The sequence below is a fragment of the Papio anubis genome, chromosome 14 (genome assembly GCF_008728515.1).
Source record: "Papio anubis isolate 15944 chromosome 14, Panubis1.0, whole genome shotgun sequence".
NCBI lineage: Eukaryota > Metazoa > Chordata > Mammalia > Primates > Cercopithecidae > Papio > Papio anubis.
This window is the reverse complement of record NC_044989.1, coordinates 67,035,061-67,054,199: the sequence shown is the minus strand read 5'-3', so window position 1 is coordinate 67,054,199 and position 19,139 is coordinate 67,035,061. Positions and strand designations below refer to the sequence as shown.

The 19,139-nt window shown below is 37.8% G+C and overlaps 1 protein-coding gene across 4 annotated transcripts in view; it reads right to left on the bottom strand.

The window, feature by feature from the left end:
- MEIS1 (Meis homeobox 1) overlaps positions 1-19,139 on the bottom strand; it is a 251,385-nt gene that overhangs the window by 52,520 nt on the left and 179,726 nt on the right. Inside the window, exon 14 of one of the 4 annotated variants that reach the window (XR_004178293.1) lies at positions 6,747-7,242. The exons of the other annotated variants lie outside the window; for them this stretch is intronic. The gene's annotated coding sequence lies outside the window, so the exon portion shown is untranslated. Of the gene's footprint in view, positions 1-6,746; positions 7,243-19,139 lie in introns of those variants that run through there. 4 annotated transcript variants of the gene reach the window in all.

Genomic DNA, 19,139 nt, shown 5'->3' with positions numbered 1-19,139 from the left:
AGTAATTTTCCCTTTCTTTATGTAAACAAATGCCTTTCAATATACAACAATTCTCGAGGTGTTCAGGTTACTTGCTTATTTTAAGATCTTTGCTTACTTTCTGATCTTCATAGGTCATTGACATCCCATTTAGCACTGGTGACCCTGTTTATACAATTTTGATATAAATTAAAAAGTGTTCTTGCGGATAACATTAACATTCGCGATTCCAATCTACCACATGAGCAAACAATAGCCTTTGCTCAGTCCTGTATATAATTGTTCAAAAGCTTCAGTGTAGACTCCAATACTCAGAGCAAATCTGATCAAACAGATTTGCTTTCTGACTTTTTATTCAAAGCAGGATGAGATCTCAGCCTATGTAAACTCCAGTGCAATAACTTATGGGATTTTTGATAGAAAGTAGTCATAAAACACTGGATAGGGTACTTCAGGTTTTCATTAATGAGAAGAGACAAATAAATAGGGGTCTATTTCTACGTCTTAACTTGGACTTAAAATGTGTTTCTTTTTCATTTAAAATTTGGAAGTTATTGTTCCTTTTAACCTTTTTTATTCTGTAGAAGGAAGAGGGGAGAATAATATTTTTAGAATTTGGTTTCTAATTGTTGTACATCATTTATATTAAGCTTCCATCCTAGAAAGTGTTAATAATTATTCCTTCATAAATGCATATTACTCTTGTGAATAATTGCAAGTATTTAAGAAACTATTTTTCTGACAGCTTACTCTGATCCTATTCATACTTCATGAGTGGACAATTCTTTATCCTAATTATGAAAAACTATCCTAATTGTATTAAAAACTGTCATATTCCTAGGCAAAGAAACTAATCTGGGAATACAGATAAGATGAAAAGGCCCATACAGTCTCTTTGTTAGGAGTATATCCTAAAGAAATTATTGAACAAATATACAGAAATGTACAAAGGTATTGATTCAGCATGATTTGCAAATGCAAAAAAACGAAAACAGCTTAAATGTCCATCAATAAGGAGTTGTTTTGAAAAGTTAGGATGCATGAAAACAGTGGTATACTTGGCGGCCATTAAAATGATGATGTGGATCAGTTATTAATGTGAATAGATAACCATGATATGTTAAGCTCATTATCCAATTATTAATCACCTAGTAATAAGTAAATAAAGATAGTTTGAGTATGCCCCTGTGTGTGTGTGTGTGTGTGTGTAAAGAACACTGTATACCAAAGCGTGTTCTCAGAAAAACTAATCTATTGAAATAAAGCTTCTCTCATCAAATAAGTTTGGGAAACTACATTTTACCTCCCTTGTGTTAATATCATAGTACACGTCAGCATATTAAAGCCTCTGAGAAGTCCTGTGGCAAAAGAAAACCTGTTTATGTACGTTTAACCCCCAATTTCCTAAACCTATTTTAGCATAAATACCTTCTTTTTTTTTTTTTTTTTTTCAGATGGAGTCTTGCTCTGTCACCTAGGCTGGAGTACAATGGCTTGATCTCTACTCACTGCAGCCTCTGCCTCCCGGGCTCAAGTGATTCTCCTGCCTTAGCCTCCCAAGTAGCTGGGATTACAGGCTCCCACCACCACTTTGCCCTGGCTAATTTTTGTATTTTTAGTAGAGACAGGGTTTCACCACGTTGGCCAGGCTGGTCTTGAACTCCTGACCTTAAGTGATCCGCCTACCTCGGCCTCCCAAAATGCTGGGATTACAGGTGTGCACCACCACACCCGGCTAATAAATAACTTCTTTCAAGTGTCCTGTAAAACAAACTTCAGCAACTTTTGGCAGTAGTACCAAAGACGATATCTCTTTTACGTATATTTTCTGAATTATTTTGCAATAAATATGCATTGCTTTTAAGATTTAAAAAATGAGCTAGATAAAAACTATTTTTAAAATTATTTTGAGAATAAAACACATTGACAAAAAAGATGTCAGAGATATTTAAGTACACTGCTATATAAAAGGGCAATTTATGAAACCCATGTGATGTGATGGATCCTCTTTCTGTAAAAACAAAAAATATATAAGTAAAGAAAAAGGAAAAAAGAGAAGGCATGAATTCAAGTTTTACCATTCATGTCTCTAGGTCATCAATGATAGGTAATTCTTACTATTTTACTTTGTTTTCAAAGTGCTCTTTATTAAGTACTTTTGCAATTGGAAAATTAACAATAAATTTTTGTATGAAGGAACACACATGTATTTTAAGAGATAAAAAGAAATGGAGCAAAGAAAAATATGTACCATAGTCTCCATTCAAATATATTTGCAGTTGCTTCTATTTATCTGTTAATACAAGACTTTATCTTCCTCAAGTTAAATCTATTATAAATTTTTTTTTTTTTTTTTTTTTTTTTTGAGACGGAGTCTCGCTCTGTCCCCCAGGCTGGAGTGCAGTGGCGTGATCTTGGCTCACTGCAAGCTCCGCCTCCTGGGATCATGACATTCTCCTGCCTCAGCCTCCTGAGTAGCTAGGACTACAGGCGCCCGCCACCGCGCCCAGCTAATTTTTTTTTTTTTTTTTTTTGTATTTTTAGTAGAGATGAGGTTTCACTGTGGTCTGGATCTCCTGACCTTGTGATTCGCCCGCCTCGGTCTCCCAAAGTGCTGGGATTACAGGCGTGAGCGACCGCCCCCGGCCTATTATAAAATTTTTAAACCCCCATGTGGTGTTTTTCTGAATGCTTCTCTTTTTCCTGACTATGCTCTTCTTGCTCTCTTCCAGCACTTGGTTCCATTATGTGAGGAATAAAGAATGACTTTTCAGAATATCCCAGCATACCACCCACAAAGATAACACTATATAAGTTACAGATACTTGGGAGGGAAACTCCCATTATCAAATCATATAGCTTTGCACCGGTCTGAAAAATTAGCAGCAAAGCATCCATGGATATCTTGAAAGACAAAAATTATAAATCCTGTTGATAATATTGTCTATTTTATTGTTTTTATATATTTACTTTGTTATGTTTGGCTAAATTTCAGCCCCTTAGTTTTACAGATAAACTTAGTTTATTACTAAAAATAAACTTGACTATTTAGAAATACTCTTTTTGGAAATGTAATTTTTGTCCAAATTACATTTCTAAGGAAGTGTGTAAGTGTATTTTTACAAGACATGAATATAGAGTAATGAGACTTTCAAAACAGATCTTAGCTTCCATATTCAAATGAAAGTTGTTCTTCAAAAATTAATGTTAGGAGGCAGTACGTATTTCAGTGACTCTTCCACCACTTAAAGCATTTTAAAAGTCCTGGTAGATAAGCTTTTTGATGTGCTGCTGGATTCAGTTTGCAAGTATTTTATTGAGGATGTTCGCACTGATGTTCATCAAGGGTATTGGGCCTGAAATTTTCTTTTTTTAGTTGTGTCTCTGCCAGGTTTTGGTGTCAGGATGATGCTGGCCTCCTAAAATGAGTTAGAGAGGATTCCTTCTTTTTCTATTATTTGGAATAGTTTCAGAAGGAATAGTACCAGCTCCTCTTTGTACTTGTGGTAGAATTTGGCTGTGAATCCATCTGGTCCTGGGGTTTTTTTGATTGATAGGTATTAATTACTGCCTCAATTTCAGAACTTGTTATTGTAATAAATATTTAGGGATTCGACTTCTTCCTGGTTTAGTCTTGGGAGGGTGTATGTGTCCAGGAATTTATCCATTTCCTCTAGGTTTTCTAGTTTATTTGCGTAGAGATGTGTATAGTATTCTCTGATGATAGTTTGTATTTCTGTGGAATCAGTGGTGATATCCACTTTATCATTTTTTATTGTGTCTATTTGATTCTTCTCTCTTTTCTTCTTTATTTGTCTGGCTAGCGGTCTATCAATTTTGTTAATCTTTCCAAAAACCAGCTCCTGAATTCATTGGTTTTTTGAAGGGTTTTTTTGTGTCTCTATCTCCTTCAGTTCTGCTCTGATCTTAGTTATTTCTTGTCTTCTGCTAGGTTTGGGTTTGTTTGCTCTTGCTTCTCTAGTTCTTTTAATTGTGATATTAGGGTGTTGATTTTAGATCTTTCCTGCTTTCTCCTGTGGGGATTTAGTGCTATAAAATTTTGAAGTTACATTATAAAACAGGAAAAACTCAGTCCTATTACTATAACATTACACCTTATTTTTGAACAAAGATAAAAATCCCCAGCTTAAACATCCACTTTATTTGTAATATATTATCTCCAACTGTTTTGAGGGTGCTTCCAAAAATAAGGCAACCCCCAAACAATAAACAAGTGTCTGCCAAGACTATAAAAACAAACAAAAAATGCAAGAACAACAACAAAAGCCCTATCATAGACTATGAAGTCTTTCAAAGCATGAATTCCAACCTCCTTTCAACACTGATAGCATTGAAATTTTGCATAAATAAAAATTCACGGATATTCAGGGCCCATAAGAGGCTGATTATTAAAAATTATATATATATAAATATTGTTTGTTCATATATACATATATGTTTGTATATTGCCTACCCCTAAAAATGTACATATTTTGACGTATAAATATAAAACCTACATCCCCCAATTGTATTTAGCTTTGAAATGTGATTAATGATATCCAATTAGAGATTGATACACAGGTTACAGTCTATAACGTGAGAGAATCCATCGAAAAAAGATGTAAAAGTTCCAGTCAGTCATTCTAATTTACTAAAGCATGAAGCAATATGATGAACCTTGCACACGTTGCCTTTATGATCTGCAATAAGACAGACCATCCAAATTTGTAATTTAGAGCTCTGGAGTGTTCAATTTTTGTGATTTTTGTAGAGACAAATACTAACAAATGTATGGCACCCATATGCTTTCCTGCCTTTAAGCGTGGAGCCCACTGAAACTAAGAGCTATATCTAGCTTTTTGGCAGAAGATAGAAAGATTTGTTTGGGAAGAAAGCTATGGGCCACTAATATGAGAGAAGCTTTGAGAAACTAACTTTTCATTTGCAATTGGCACAACCTATTCCTAACAAACAATTCTGAAATGTTTACACCATGATACTTCCCTTGAAATAATTTGCAAAGGACTTTCCAATTTAACTTTAAGACATTCAAGTCTTAAAGTATCAATTATAGGAGAACTTGTTTAATATATTCCAGGATAGCAATAAATTTCCACCTTTGAAATAACAAACAGTTTTTATATAACAATGAGGAATCCAATACATAGTTTTCAAAGAATTCTGAAAAAAAAAAAAAAGAAATAATTGTGAAAGAAGCAATTATTTGACTACACAGTAGTTGGCAAAATACAGTCTGCAGACCAAACCATGTAGACCACCTGTTTTTGTAAATAAAGTTTTATTGGAGCACAGCCAAATCCATTGTTTATATATTGTCTATTGCTGCTTTTACAAACGAAGAGTTGAGCAGTTGCATTAGAAATCTTATGGCCAGCCAAGCCTAAAATAGCTATCATCTGGCCCTTTACAAAAAGTTTGCCAACACTTAGACTAGAGTATTAATTTTATTTTCTAATAATTATTTGTCAATAACAATGAATTCACAAACATTTTCCCACTCCATGGGCTAGAAAACTAAGTTAGACCCAGTGGTACAAGATAAACATTAATGACATCATGTTTCCCAACATAAAGACATTTGGAACTGGTGATTTACTCAGCCTAGCACCACACCTGCCTAGTCTAGATCCACACATCTGTATCAGAGACAGAGTGTGCAATTCACTTTTTCTGCCATTTTTTACAAGAACAAAGCTTCAGTATAAAGGCTTAGTCACGTATAATATTTATAATGATATATCAAAATCATCAAATGAATTACAAATAAGACATGATGAACTTGTGTTTAGAATGGGAAGGACATTTCTCACCAGGTGTTAATAATTTGAAGCTGGATTTGACTGCAGGCTCACATAAGTTGATACAGCACTCCCTTAATCAAAGGATAGTTTAAAAGAATATGAAATGAGCTGACACATTTGACATTTGCCGATTGCAGATCAGATACATGTGCATTGCACATTGGAAATGCATTGGAAAGAGTTTTCATTCCCTTAAGTTATGGATTTTAAATCAGTTCCTGAGATGAACATTTCAAACATACAAGCATACAGTTTTGAAACACTCACCCAAACCTGGGAGATGGAACATGTGCATGCAAGTCTTGCCCATTCCTGCATATCCCCATTTTACACTTTGAATTGCAAAGTAGACTATAAAAGGACCAGAAGAAAATGCAGATAACTTTTGGTCAATAGCATGGGAAAGAATATCTAAACATAAAAGCAAAGGAAAAAATTATAGAGGAAAACATATTTGATGCATAAAATTTTTAAATATCAGTATATCAAAAAGAGTCATAAAAGCTACAAAGCAAAAGAAAATACATATAACTAAAAGGTTGCATTCTTAATGTATTGCAAGTCTTTAAACTTATGTGAAATGATAAATAATACTTATTAAATTAACCATTCAAAAAACCTTAATTGAACTTATACCCTAATACCGTTTGAGCTTCAGTAGGTGACCCCTGCCACACTGTTCCATGACTGACAGGTGTCCTAGAATGTGAGACTTTCACTGCTAAAGCCAGTACAGTCCCAGACAATCTTAACAGTCAAATAGAACTGGATTCAAGTTTGCATTGCCTCCCACATGACTTTCAACATGTTATTCCACATTAATGAGTCTCGGTCTCCTCAGTTCTAAATGGGTGCCAACACAAGTACTTTAAGGATCTGGGAGATTAAACAAGAAAAATGTACAGAGTTTACACACCTGGCACACAGCACACACACAATAAATGGTAACTGTGATGATTTTTATTATGATCATCATCAATATTGTTATCATCATTGTTTGCCAGCTACGGAAACCTACCGATCTCTTCCCAGTATCCATTCTTATTCCTGTCTACATAACCCCAGCTTGGGGGAAAGATTAAACAAACACTGCTGAATTTCTGGATACAAGTCATCATCTGACCTAGTTCTGGCAACTGAAAAAAAAAGGGAGGGGGCAGTTTTTGATGGGACTTCCAGGAATGTTCTTTAAAATATGTGGATGCATGGGAAGGGAGGGAGAAGGCAGACTTGGCTGGCATGGACATTTCGTCCTTGGCTCTTTCATTTCTTCCTGCCTGAAACACGGACTCAATTCTGGAAGCAAAGCAGCCGTCTCATAATCCCAAGGATGAAAAGCACATGCCAGGGTGGCTTAGTGGAAAGATACGAGTCCATTTCTCTGCTGGCATCATGGAGACACAGTACCAATCCTAGGTTTTTTACTTTTGGACTTTTCATTCTGAGAGAAAAAAATAAAAGTCTTTATTTAATCCACTGTTTCCAGGTTTGTGTTATTCACGGCCAAACACAATTCCCAATCAATACATTAGTCATTCTAATATAAATGTAGGCAAAGGACTCAAACAGGCAATTTAACAATAACAAACAAAAGGCAAACATTGGGCACATCTATGACAAAACTTACTACATTATTATTAATACATAAATATAAACATGACACCATGTTTAGCTGTCATGTTGACAATAGAGAATAATATTTAAAACACCATATTTGACAATTACCAAATATAACAATTATTTTTATTATGCTATGCTTTCTTCTGGCTTTTCTTTTCTTTTTTTGAAATCGCGTCTTGCTCTTAAAGTGGGTCTCACTCTGTCACCCAGGCTGGAATGCAGTGGTACAATCATGGCTCACTGCAGCCTCAATCTACCCAGGCTCAGGTGATTCTCCCACCTCAGTCTGCCAAGTAGCTTGGACTACAGGCATGCACCATCATGCCCAGCTAGTTTTTGTATTTTTTAGAAAGGGTTTCACCATGTTGCCTAGGTTGGTCTTGAACTTCTGGGCTCAAGGGATCTGCCCACCTCAGCCTCCCAAAGTTCTGGAATTACAGGTGTGTGCCACAGTGCCCATCCTCTTTTGACATTTTAAAAGAAATAAAATGCAATAGAAGTGTCCTTTTATTCACATAGAGGGGAACAACGCACACTAGGGCCTGTTGGAGGGTAGAGGGTTAGGAGGAGGGAGAGGATCAGGGAAAATAACTAATAGGTACTAGGCTTACTACTTGAGTAATGAAATAATCATGACACAAGTTTACCTCTATAACAAGCCTGCATATGTACCCCTGAACTTAAAATAGAAGTTAAATTTAAAAAAGAAGGGTTGGCTACTAGGCAAGATGGCCAAATAGGAACAGCTCCGGTCTGCAATTCCCAGCGAGATCAATGAAGAAGGTGGGTGATTTCTGCATTTCCAACTGAGGTATGCAGTTCATCTCATTGGGACTGTCTGGACAGTGGGTGCAGCCCACAGAGGGCAAGCCCAAGCAGGGTGGGGCATTGCCTCACCTGGGAAGCACAAGGGTTGGGGAACTCCTTCCCCTTGCCAAGGGAAGCCTTGAGGGACTGTGCCATGAGGGACCGTGCATTCAGGCCCAGATACTAAGCTTTTCCCACAGTCTTCTCAACCCTCAAACCAGGAGATTTCCTCAGGTGCCTACGCCACCAGGGCTTTGGGTTTCAAGCACAAAACTGACCAGCTGTTTGGGAAGACACTGAGCTAGCTGCAGGAGTTTTTTTCATACCCCAGTGGCACCTGAAACACCAGCAAGACAGAACCATTCACACCCCTGGAAAGGGGGCTGAAGCTAAGGAGCTGAGTGGTCTTGCTCAGCAGATTCCATCCCCATGGTGCCCAACAAGCTAAGATCCACTGGCTTGAAATTCTCACTGCCAGCACAGCGGTCTGAAGTTGACCTGCTCGAGCTTGGTAGGGAGAGGGATGTCTGCCATTACTGAGGCTTCAGTAGGTGTCTTTCCCCTCACAGTGTAAACAAAGCCACCGGGAAGTTAGAACTGGGTGAAGCACATCGCAGCTCTGCAAATGCACTGTAGCCAGACTGCATCTCTAGATTCCTCCTCTTTGGGTGGGGCATCTCTGAAAGAAAGGCAGCAGCCCCAGTCAGGGGCTTATAGATGAAACTCCCATCTCCCTGGGACAGAGCACCTGGGGGAAGGGGTGGCTGTGAATACAGCTTCAGCAGACTTAAACATTCTTGCCTGCTGGCTCTAAAGAGAGCAGAGGATCTCCAAGCACGGTGCTTGAGCTCTGCTAAGGGACAGACTGCCTCCTCAAGTGGATCCCTGGCCCCCTTCTGAGAGACAACTCTCAGCAGAAGTCAACAGACACCTCATACAGGAGAACTCCGACTGGCATCTGGCAGGTGCCCCTCTGGGACAAACCTTTCAGAAGAAGGAGCAGGCAGCAATCTTTACTGTTCTGCAACCTCCATTGGTGATACCCACACAAACAGGGTCTAGAGTGGACCTCCAGCAGACCGGCAGAAGAGGGGCTTCAATGTTAGAAGGAAAACCAACAAACAGAAAGCAGTAGCATCAATATCAACCAAAAGAACCCTCACTCAAAAACCCCATCTGAAGGTCACCAACATCAAAGATGAAAGGTAGATAAATCCATGAAAATGGGAAAAAAAACAGCTCAAAAAGACTGAAAATTCCAAAAACCAGAGTACCCCTTCTCCTCCAAAAAATCACAACTTCTCACCAGCAAGGGAACAAAACAGTATAAAGAATGAGTTTGATGAATTGACAGAAGTAGGCTTCAGAAGGTGGGTAATAATAAACTCCTCAGAGGTAAAGGAGCATGTTCTAATCCAGTGCAAGGAAGCTAAGAACTGTGATAAAAGGTTACAGGAACTGGTAACTAGAATAACCAGTTTAGAGAAGAACATAAATGACCTGATGGAGCTGAAAAACATAGCACAAGAACTTCGTGAAGCATACACAAGTTTCAGTAGCCAAATTGATCAAGTGAAAGAAGGGACTTCAGAGATTGAAGATCAACTTAATGAAATAAACCATGAAGACAAGACTGGAGAAAAAAAGAATGAAAAGGAACAAACAAAGCCTCCAAGAATTATAGGACTATGTGAAGAGACCAAACCTACATTTGATTGGTGTACTTGAAAGTGACGAGGAGCTTTCAAGAAGCTCCATTTCCAAATGGAACCAAGTTGGAAAACACTCTTCAGGATATTATCCAGGAGAACTTCCCCAACCTAGCAAGACAGATCAACAATTCAAATTCAGGAAATACAGAGACCACCACAAAGATGTTCTCAAGAAGAGCAACCCCAAGACACATAATCGCCAGATACACCAAGGTTGTAATGAAGAAAAAAAATTTTAAGGGCAACCAGAGAGAAAGGTCGGTTTACCCACAAACGGAAGCCCATCAGACTAACAGCAGGTCTCTCTGCAGAAACTCTACAAGACAGAAGAGAGTGGGGGCCGATATTCAACATTCTTAAAGGAAAGAATTTTCAACCCAGAATTTCATATCCAGCCAAACCAAGTTTCAAAAGTGAAGGAGAAATAAAATCCTTTACAGACAAGCAAATGCTGAGTGAGTTTGTCACCACCAGGCCTGCCTTACAAGAGCTCCTGAAAGAAGCACTAAATATGGAAAGGAAACACCAGTACCAACCACTGCAAAAACATACCAAATTGTAAAGACCATTGATGCTAGGAAGAACCTGCATCTACTAATGGGCAAAATCACCAGCTAGCATCATAATGACAAGATCAAATTCACACATAACAATATTAATCTTAAATGTAAACAGGCTAAATGCTCCAATTAAAAGACACAGACTGGCAAATTGGATAGAGTCAAGACCCATCAGTATGCTGTATTCCAGAGACCCATCTCACATGCAAAGATACATATAGGCTCAAAACAAAGGGATGGAGGAAGATTTACCAAGCAAATGGAAAGTAAAAAAAAAAAAAAAAAAAGCAGGGGTTGCAATCCTAGTCTCTGATAAAACAGACTTCAAACCAACAAAGATTTAAAAAGACAAGGAAGGGCATTACATAATGGTAAAGGGATCAATGCAACAGGAAGAGCTAACTATCCTAAATACATATGCGCCCAATACAGGAGCACCCAGATTCATAAAACAAGTTCTCAGAGACCTACAAGGAGACTTAGACTCCCACACAATAATAGTGGGAAATTTTAACACCCTACTATCAATATTAGACAGATAGAGACAGAAAATTAACAAGGATATTCAGGACTTGAACTCAGCTCTCGACCAAGTGGACCTAATAGACATCTACAGAACTCTCCACCCCAAGTGAACAGAATATACATTCTTCTCAGCACCACATAGCACTTATTCTAAAATTGACCACATGGTTGAAAGTAAAACATTCCTCAGCAAATGCAAAATAACAGAAATCATAACAAACAGTCTCTCAGACCACAGTGCAATCAAATTAGAACTCAGGTTTCAGAAACTCACTCAAAACCACACAACTACGTGGAAACTCAACAACCTGCAAAGCAGAAATAAATACGTTCTTTGAAACCAATGAGAACAAAGATGCAATATACCAGAATCTCAGACACAACTACAGCAGTGTGTAGAGGGAAATTTATAGCACTAAATGCCCACAGGAGAAAGCAGGAAAGATCTAAAATCAACTCCCTAACATCACAATTAAAAGAACTAGAGAAGCGAGAGCAAACAAACCCAAAAGCTAGCAGAAGACAAGAAATAACTAAGATCAGAGCAGAACTGAAGGAGATAGACACCAAAAAAAACCCTTTAAAAAAATCGATGAATTCAGGAGCTGGTCTTTTGAAAAGATTAACAAAATTGATAGATCACTAGCCAGACTAATAAAGAACAAAAGAGAGAAGAATTAAATAGACACAATAAAAAATGATAAAGGGGCTATCACCACTGATCCCACAGAAATGGAAACTACTATCAGAGAATACTCTAAACAGTTCTACAAAAATAAGCTAGAAAATCTGGAAGAAATGGATAAATTCCTGGATGCATACACCCTCCTAAGACTAAACCAGAAAGAAGTCGAATCCCTAAATAGACTAATAACAAGTTCTGAAATTGAGGCAGTAATTAATACCTACCAACCAGAAAAACCCCAGGACCAGACGGATTCACAGCCAAATTCTACCACAGGTACAAAGAGGAGCTGGTACCATTCCTTCTAAAACTATTCCAAACAGTAGAAAAAGAAGGCTCCTCCCTAACTCATTTTAGGAGGCCAGCATCATCCTGATACCAAAACCTAGCGGAGGCACAACAAAAAAAGAAAATTTCAGGCCAATATCCCTGATGAATATTGACGTGAAAATCCTCAATAAAATACTGGCAAACCGAATCTAGCAACATATTAAAAAGCTTGTCCACTATGATCAAGTCGGCTTCATCCATGGGATACAAAGCTGGTTCAACATATGCAAATCAATAAATGTAATCCATCACATAAACAGAACCAGTGACAAAAACCACATGATTATCTCAACAGATGCAGAAAAGTCCTTTGATAAAAACTCAAAACCCTTTCATGCTCCAAACACTCAATAAACTTGGTATTGATGGAATCTATCTCAATATAATAAGAGCTATTTATGACAAACCCACAGTCAATATCATACCGAATGGGCAAAAGCTGAAAATATTCCCTTTGAAAACGAGCCCAAGAAAAGATGGCCTCTCTCACCACTCCTATTCAACATAGTGTTGGAAGCTCTGGCCAGGGCAATCAGGCAAGAGAAAGAAATAAAGGGCGTTCAAATAGGAAGAGAAGTCAAATTATCTGTTTGCAGATGACATGATTGTATATTTAGAAAACCACATCGTCTCAGCAGAAAAACTCCTTAAACTTCAGCAAAGTCTCAGGATACAAAATCAATGTGCAAAAATCACAAGCATTCCTACACACGAATAACAGACAAAGAGAGCCAAATCGTGAGTGAACTCCAATTCACAATTGCTACAAAGATAATAAAATACCTTGGAATACAACTTAAAGGGATGTGGAGGACCTCTTCAAGGAGAACTACAAACCACTGCTCAAGGAAATAAGAAAGGACACAAACAAATGGAAAACCACTCCATGCTCACGGATAAGAAGAATCAATATCATGAAAATGGCCATACCGCCCAAAGTAATTTATAAATTCAATACCATTCCCATCAAGCTACCATTGACTTTCTTCATAGAATTAGAAAAAATACTTTAATTTCATATGGAATCAAAAAAGAGCCCATATAACCAAGACAATCCTAAGCAAAGAGAACAAAGCTGGAGGCATCACACTACCTGATTCAAACTATACTAGAAGACTACAGTAACCAAAATAGCATCGTACTGGTAGATATATGGACCAATAGAACAGAACAGAGGCCTCAGAAGTAACACCACAAACCTACAACCATCTGATCTTTGACAAAGCTGACAAAAACAAGCAATGGGGAAAGGATTCCTTATTCAATAAATAGTGTTGAGAAAACTGGCTAGCCATGTGCAGAAAACTGAAACTGGACCCCTTCCTTATACCTTATACAAAAATTAACTCAAAATGGATTAAAGATTTAAATGTAAGACCTAAAACCATAAAAACCCTAGAAGAAAACCTAGGAGATACCATTCAGGAAATAGGCATGGGCAAAGACTTCATGACTAAAACACCAAAAGCAATGGCAACGAAAGCCAAAATAGACAAGTGGGATCTAATTAAACTAAAGAGCTTCTGAACAGCAAAAGAAACTATCATCAGAGTGAACAGGCAACCTACAGAATGGGAGAAAATTTTTGCAATCTATCCATCTGATAAAGGGCTAATTTCCAGAATTTACAAGGAACTTAAACAAATTTACAAGAAAAAATCAGACAACCCCATCAAAAAGAGCACAAAAGGTATGAACAAAAAATTCTCAAAAGAAGACATTTATGTGGCCAACAAACATGAAAAAAGCTCATCATCACTGGTCATCAGAGAAATGCAAATCAAAACCACAATGAGATACCATCTCACACCAGTTAGAATGGTGTTCATTAAAAAGTCAGGAAACAACAGACGCTGAAGAGGATGTGGACAAATAGGAACACTTCTACACTGTTGGTGGGAGTGTAAATTAGTTCAACTATTGTGGAAGACAGTGTGGTGATTCCTCAAGGATCTAGAACTAGAAATACAATTTGACCCAGCAATCCCATTACTGGGTATATACCCAAAGGATTATAAATCATTCCACTATAAAGACACATGCACACGTATGTTTGTTGCAGCACTATTCACAATAGTAAAGACTTGGAACCAACCCAAATGCCCATCAATGATAGACTGGATAAAGAAAATGTGGTACATATACACCATGGAATACTATGCAGCCATAAAAAAGAATGAGTTCATGTCCTTTGCAGGGACATGGATGAAGCTGGAAACCATCATTCTCTGCAAACTAACAAAGGAACAGAAAGCCAAACACGGCATGTTCTCACTCATAGGTGGGAGTTGAACAGTGATAACGTATGGGCACAGGGAGGGGAACATCACATACTGGGGCCTGTCAGGGATTGGGGACCAGGGGAGGGTTAGCATTAGGAGAATACCTAATGTAGATGACGGGTTGATGGGTGCAGCAAACCACCATGGGACATGTATATCTATGTAACAAACCTTCATGTTCTGCACATGTTTCCCAGAACGTAAAGTATAATAAAATAAATACATTAATTAATAAATAAGATAAAATAAAATAAAAAGAAGGGTCCTTTTATCTTCCTGATCATTCACTTCACTTCCTCCCCAGATTTAGCCAATAATTTGAAGATGCTGTGAATCTTCTCTCTAGATTTTTGCTCTGTTATTACATAAGGATGTACACAAAACAACATGCTGTATAGCAAGTTACATTTAAGTGTATTTTAAAATTTAACTCAATACTATAATTTTGAGATTTATTCACTTATGTACCTGTAGTCTATATTTATTCACATATAGTACATATAGATCTAGTTTATTCATTTTAATGCCACTGCTGTCTTCCATTAAATGAATATACTGTAATTTATCAATTCTTTCTTTGTTGGACATACATCTTTTTTGAAGTTTTGCTATTAGCATGTCTTTGAATACACACGGAAAAGTCTGTCATTGTTTTAGTTTTCATATCACTGATTATTAAGTGTTTTATTAATTATTTGGTTTTCCTCTTCTGTGAATTTCCTGTTCCAACCTAATGTATATTATTTGGTGGAAATTTTGCACTTGTTTCATTTATTTGTAGGAGGCATTTATATATCCTGGATAATGATACATAGCTAGTTATATATGCTCTTTCATAAAACTGTTTTAAATTTCAACATTAAGTTAATCAATCTTTTTAAATTTTTTTCTTCTTTTTAAAATTCAGATGGAATTCACCTAACATAAAACTTATCCTTTTAAAGTATGCAATTCCATGTTTTTAGTATATTTAAAGTTGTGTAATTATCACCACTATTTAATTTCAGAACATTTTTATCACCCTCCCAAAAAAAATCTCATACCAATTAGCAATCACTTCCCATTTTGCCCACCCCCAGCCCTTGGCAACCATGAATCTACTACTGTCTCTATGGATTTACCCATTTTGGATGTTGTATATACATGAAATCTTACAATATGTGGCTTTGTGTGATGGTTTCCTTCACTAAGCATAATGGCTTCAAGGTTCATGCATGTTGTAACATGTAGCTGTACTTCCTTTTAATGGCCAAATAATATTCCATTGCATGGATATATCACATTTTGTTTATCCACTCATCAACTGATGGAAATTTGGGTTGTTTCCACTTTGGGGCTATGATAATTAACACCAGTATGAACATACGCTACAAGTTTTAGGTGGACATACATTTTCAATTACCTTGAGACTCTGCCTAGGAGTAGAATTCCTGAGTCATATGAAAACTCTGTATTTAATATTTTCAGGAAGTACCAGGCTGTTTTCCAAAGCAGCTGGAGCATTTTACATTTCCACTATTCATGTATGAGTGTTCAATTTTTTTCACATACTCCTCAAAACTCCAACTGTCCATCTTTTTTATTATAGCCATCCTAGTGGGTGTAAAATGGTATGGTATCTTTTTTGTGTGTGACTTTGATTTGCATTTCTCTATCAAGGTTGAGCATCCTTTCCTGAGCTTATTGGTCACTTATATATCTTCTTTGGATAAATGTCTAGTGAAATCATTTGCCCATTTTTAATTGGGTTATTTGTCTTTTTATTGTTTATTTCTAGGTGTTCATTATCTATTCTGGATACAGGTACTTTATTAGATATATGTTTGCAAATATTTTTCACATTCTATAGGTTTTCTTTTTACCTTCTTGATGGTATCCTTTGAAACACAAACGTTTTTAAGTTTGATAAAGTACAATTTATCCATTTATTTTGTTGTTTATTCTTTTGCTGTCATAGCTAAGAAACCATTACCTAATCCAAGTTGATAAAGATCTACTCTTTTTCTCTTCTAAGAATTTTGTAGTTTGAGGTTCTTATATTTAGGCCTTTGATCCATTTTTTAGTTAATTTTGTATATGATGTGAGGTAGGGGTCTAACTTCTTTCTTTTGCAGGACACAATTTTATTTGCGACTACTTATAAAGTTCTTCTACACCCTGACATAATATTTTCCTATAATTTTCCCAAAGGTGTTGAAAATATGGGTGTTTTTTAGATCTTTAATCTATCTCAACTTTGATTTTTTATTTGGTATAAAGCAGAAATCCAGTTTTCTTCTTTCCAGATGGCTATCATTTGACACAGTGGTAATTGCTAAATACTCTATAATTTTCTTCATTGATCTGTCAAACAATAAATCTTTATACATGCTCAGATACATTTCTGTCTTATTATTCTATTTGTCTAATGCTTAAATTAGCATAAATTAATAATGTGTTTACATTTTTTAATTTCAATATTTTTATTTCTTTATCTTCTTTTTGCTATTTTATAAATAGGGCCCTACTTTTTCCACGATTTTCTAATGTTTCTTTGTGATTTCGGTTCCTTCTTTTTTCCTTAATTAATTAACATATTGGATACATAATCTTATTTACATTATTCTATAATATCCAGTTTGGGGGCCATTACATTACATAACAAATCTCCTATTTGTTATGTCTGCTGATTCTTCCTCATAGAGGTTTGTATCTTCACATTATGAGGTCTATGGGAGTTCATTTTGGGAGAAATCTGGAGGTGAAGGAAGCATATTAACAAAGCAGTTTTCACATTCCATTCCAAGATAGCCAAATAGGAACAGCTCTGGTCTGCAACTCCCAGTGTGATTGATGCAGAAGATGAGTGATTTCTGCATTTCCAACTGAGGTACCTGGTTCATCTCATTGGGACTGGTTGGACAGTGGGTGCAGCCCATGGAGGGCAAGCCGAAGCAGGGCAGGGCATCACCTCACCCAGGAAGCACAAGGGATTGGGGGATTTCCCTTTCCTAGCCAAGGGAAGCCATGACAGATGGTAACTGGAAAAATGGGACACTCCACACAAATATTGCACTTTTTCAATGGTCTTTGCAAACGGCACACCAGGAGATTATATACTGTGCCTGGCTCGGTGGGCCCCACACCCACGGAGCCTGGCTCACTGCTAGCACAGCAGTCTGAGATCTACCTGCAAGGCAGCAGCCTGGCAGGGGAAGGGGCATCCACCATTGTTGAGGCTTGAGTAGGTAAACAAAGCAGCCAGGAAAGCTCGAACTGGGCAGAGCCCACTGCAGCTCAGCAAGGCCTCCTGCCTCTGTAGACTCCACCTCTGGGGGCAGGGCATGGCTGGACAAAAGGCAGCAGAAACCTCTGCAGACTTAAACGTCCCTGTCTGACAGCTCTGAAGAAAGCAGTGGTTCCCCCAGCACAATGTTTGAGCTCAAAGAATGGACAGACTGCCTCCTCAAGTGGGTCCCTGACCCCCATGTAGCCTGACTGGGAGACACCTCCCAGTAGGGGCTGACTGACAACTCATACAAGTGGGTGCGCCTCTGGGATGAAGCTTCCAGAGGAAGGACTAGGCAGTAATATTTGCTGTTCTGCAGCCTCTGCTGGTGATACCCAGGCAAACAGGGTCTGGAGTAGACCTCTAGCAGACTCCAACAGACCTGCAGCTGAGGGGCCTGACTGTTAGGAGGAAAACTAACCAACAGAAAGGAATAGCATCAACATCAACAAAAAGGACATCCATACCAAAACCACAGCTGTAGGTCACCAACATCAAAGACAAAAGATAGATAAACCCACAAATATGGGGAGAAAGCAGATCAAAAAAGCTGAAAATTCTAAAAACCAGAGCACCTCCTCTCCAAAGGATCGCAGCTCCTCACCAGCGATGGAACAAAGCTGGACGGAGAATGACTTTGACGAGCTGACAGAAGTAGGCTTCGGAAAGTCGGTAATAACAAACTTCTCCAAGCTAAAGGAGGATGTTTGAATCCATTGCAAGGAAGTGAAAAACCTTGACAAAAGATTAGACAAATGGCTAACTAGAACAATGCAGCGAGACCTTAAATGACCTGATGGAGCTGAAAACCATGGCATGAGAACTACATGACGCATACACAATCTTCAATAGCCAATTCGATCAAGTGGAAGAAAGGGTATTAGTGACTGAAGAACAAATTAATGAAATAAAGTGAGAAGAGAAGTTTAGAGACAAAACAATAACAAGAAATGAACAAAGCCTCCAAGAAATATGGCACTATGTGAAAAGGCCAAATCTACATTTGATTGGTATACTTGAAAGTGACGGGGAGAATGGAATCAAGTTGGAAAACACTCTTCAGGACATTATCCAGGAGAACTTTCCCAACCTAGCAAGGCAGGCCAATATTCAAATTCAGGAAATACAGAGAACACCACAAAGATACTCCTCGAGAAGAGCAACCCCAAGACACATAATTGTCAGATTCACCAAGGTTGAAATGAAGGAAAAAATGTTAAGGGTAGCCATAGAGAAAGGTCGGGTTACCCACAAAGGAAAGCCCATCAGACTAACAGCAGATCTCTTGGCAGGAACTCCACAAGCCAGCAGAGAGTGAAGACCAATATTCAACATTCTTAAAGAAAAGAGTTTTCAGCCAGGCACGGTGGCTCAAGCCTGTAATCCCAGCACTTCGGGAGGCCGAGATGGGCAGATCACGAGGTCAGGAGATCGAGACCATCCTGGCTAACATGGTGAAACCTCGTCTCTACTAAAAAAATACACACACAAAAAAAAAAAACTAGCCAGGCGAGGTGGCGGGCACCTGTAGTCCCAGCTACTCAGGAGG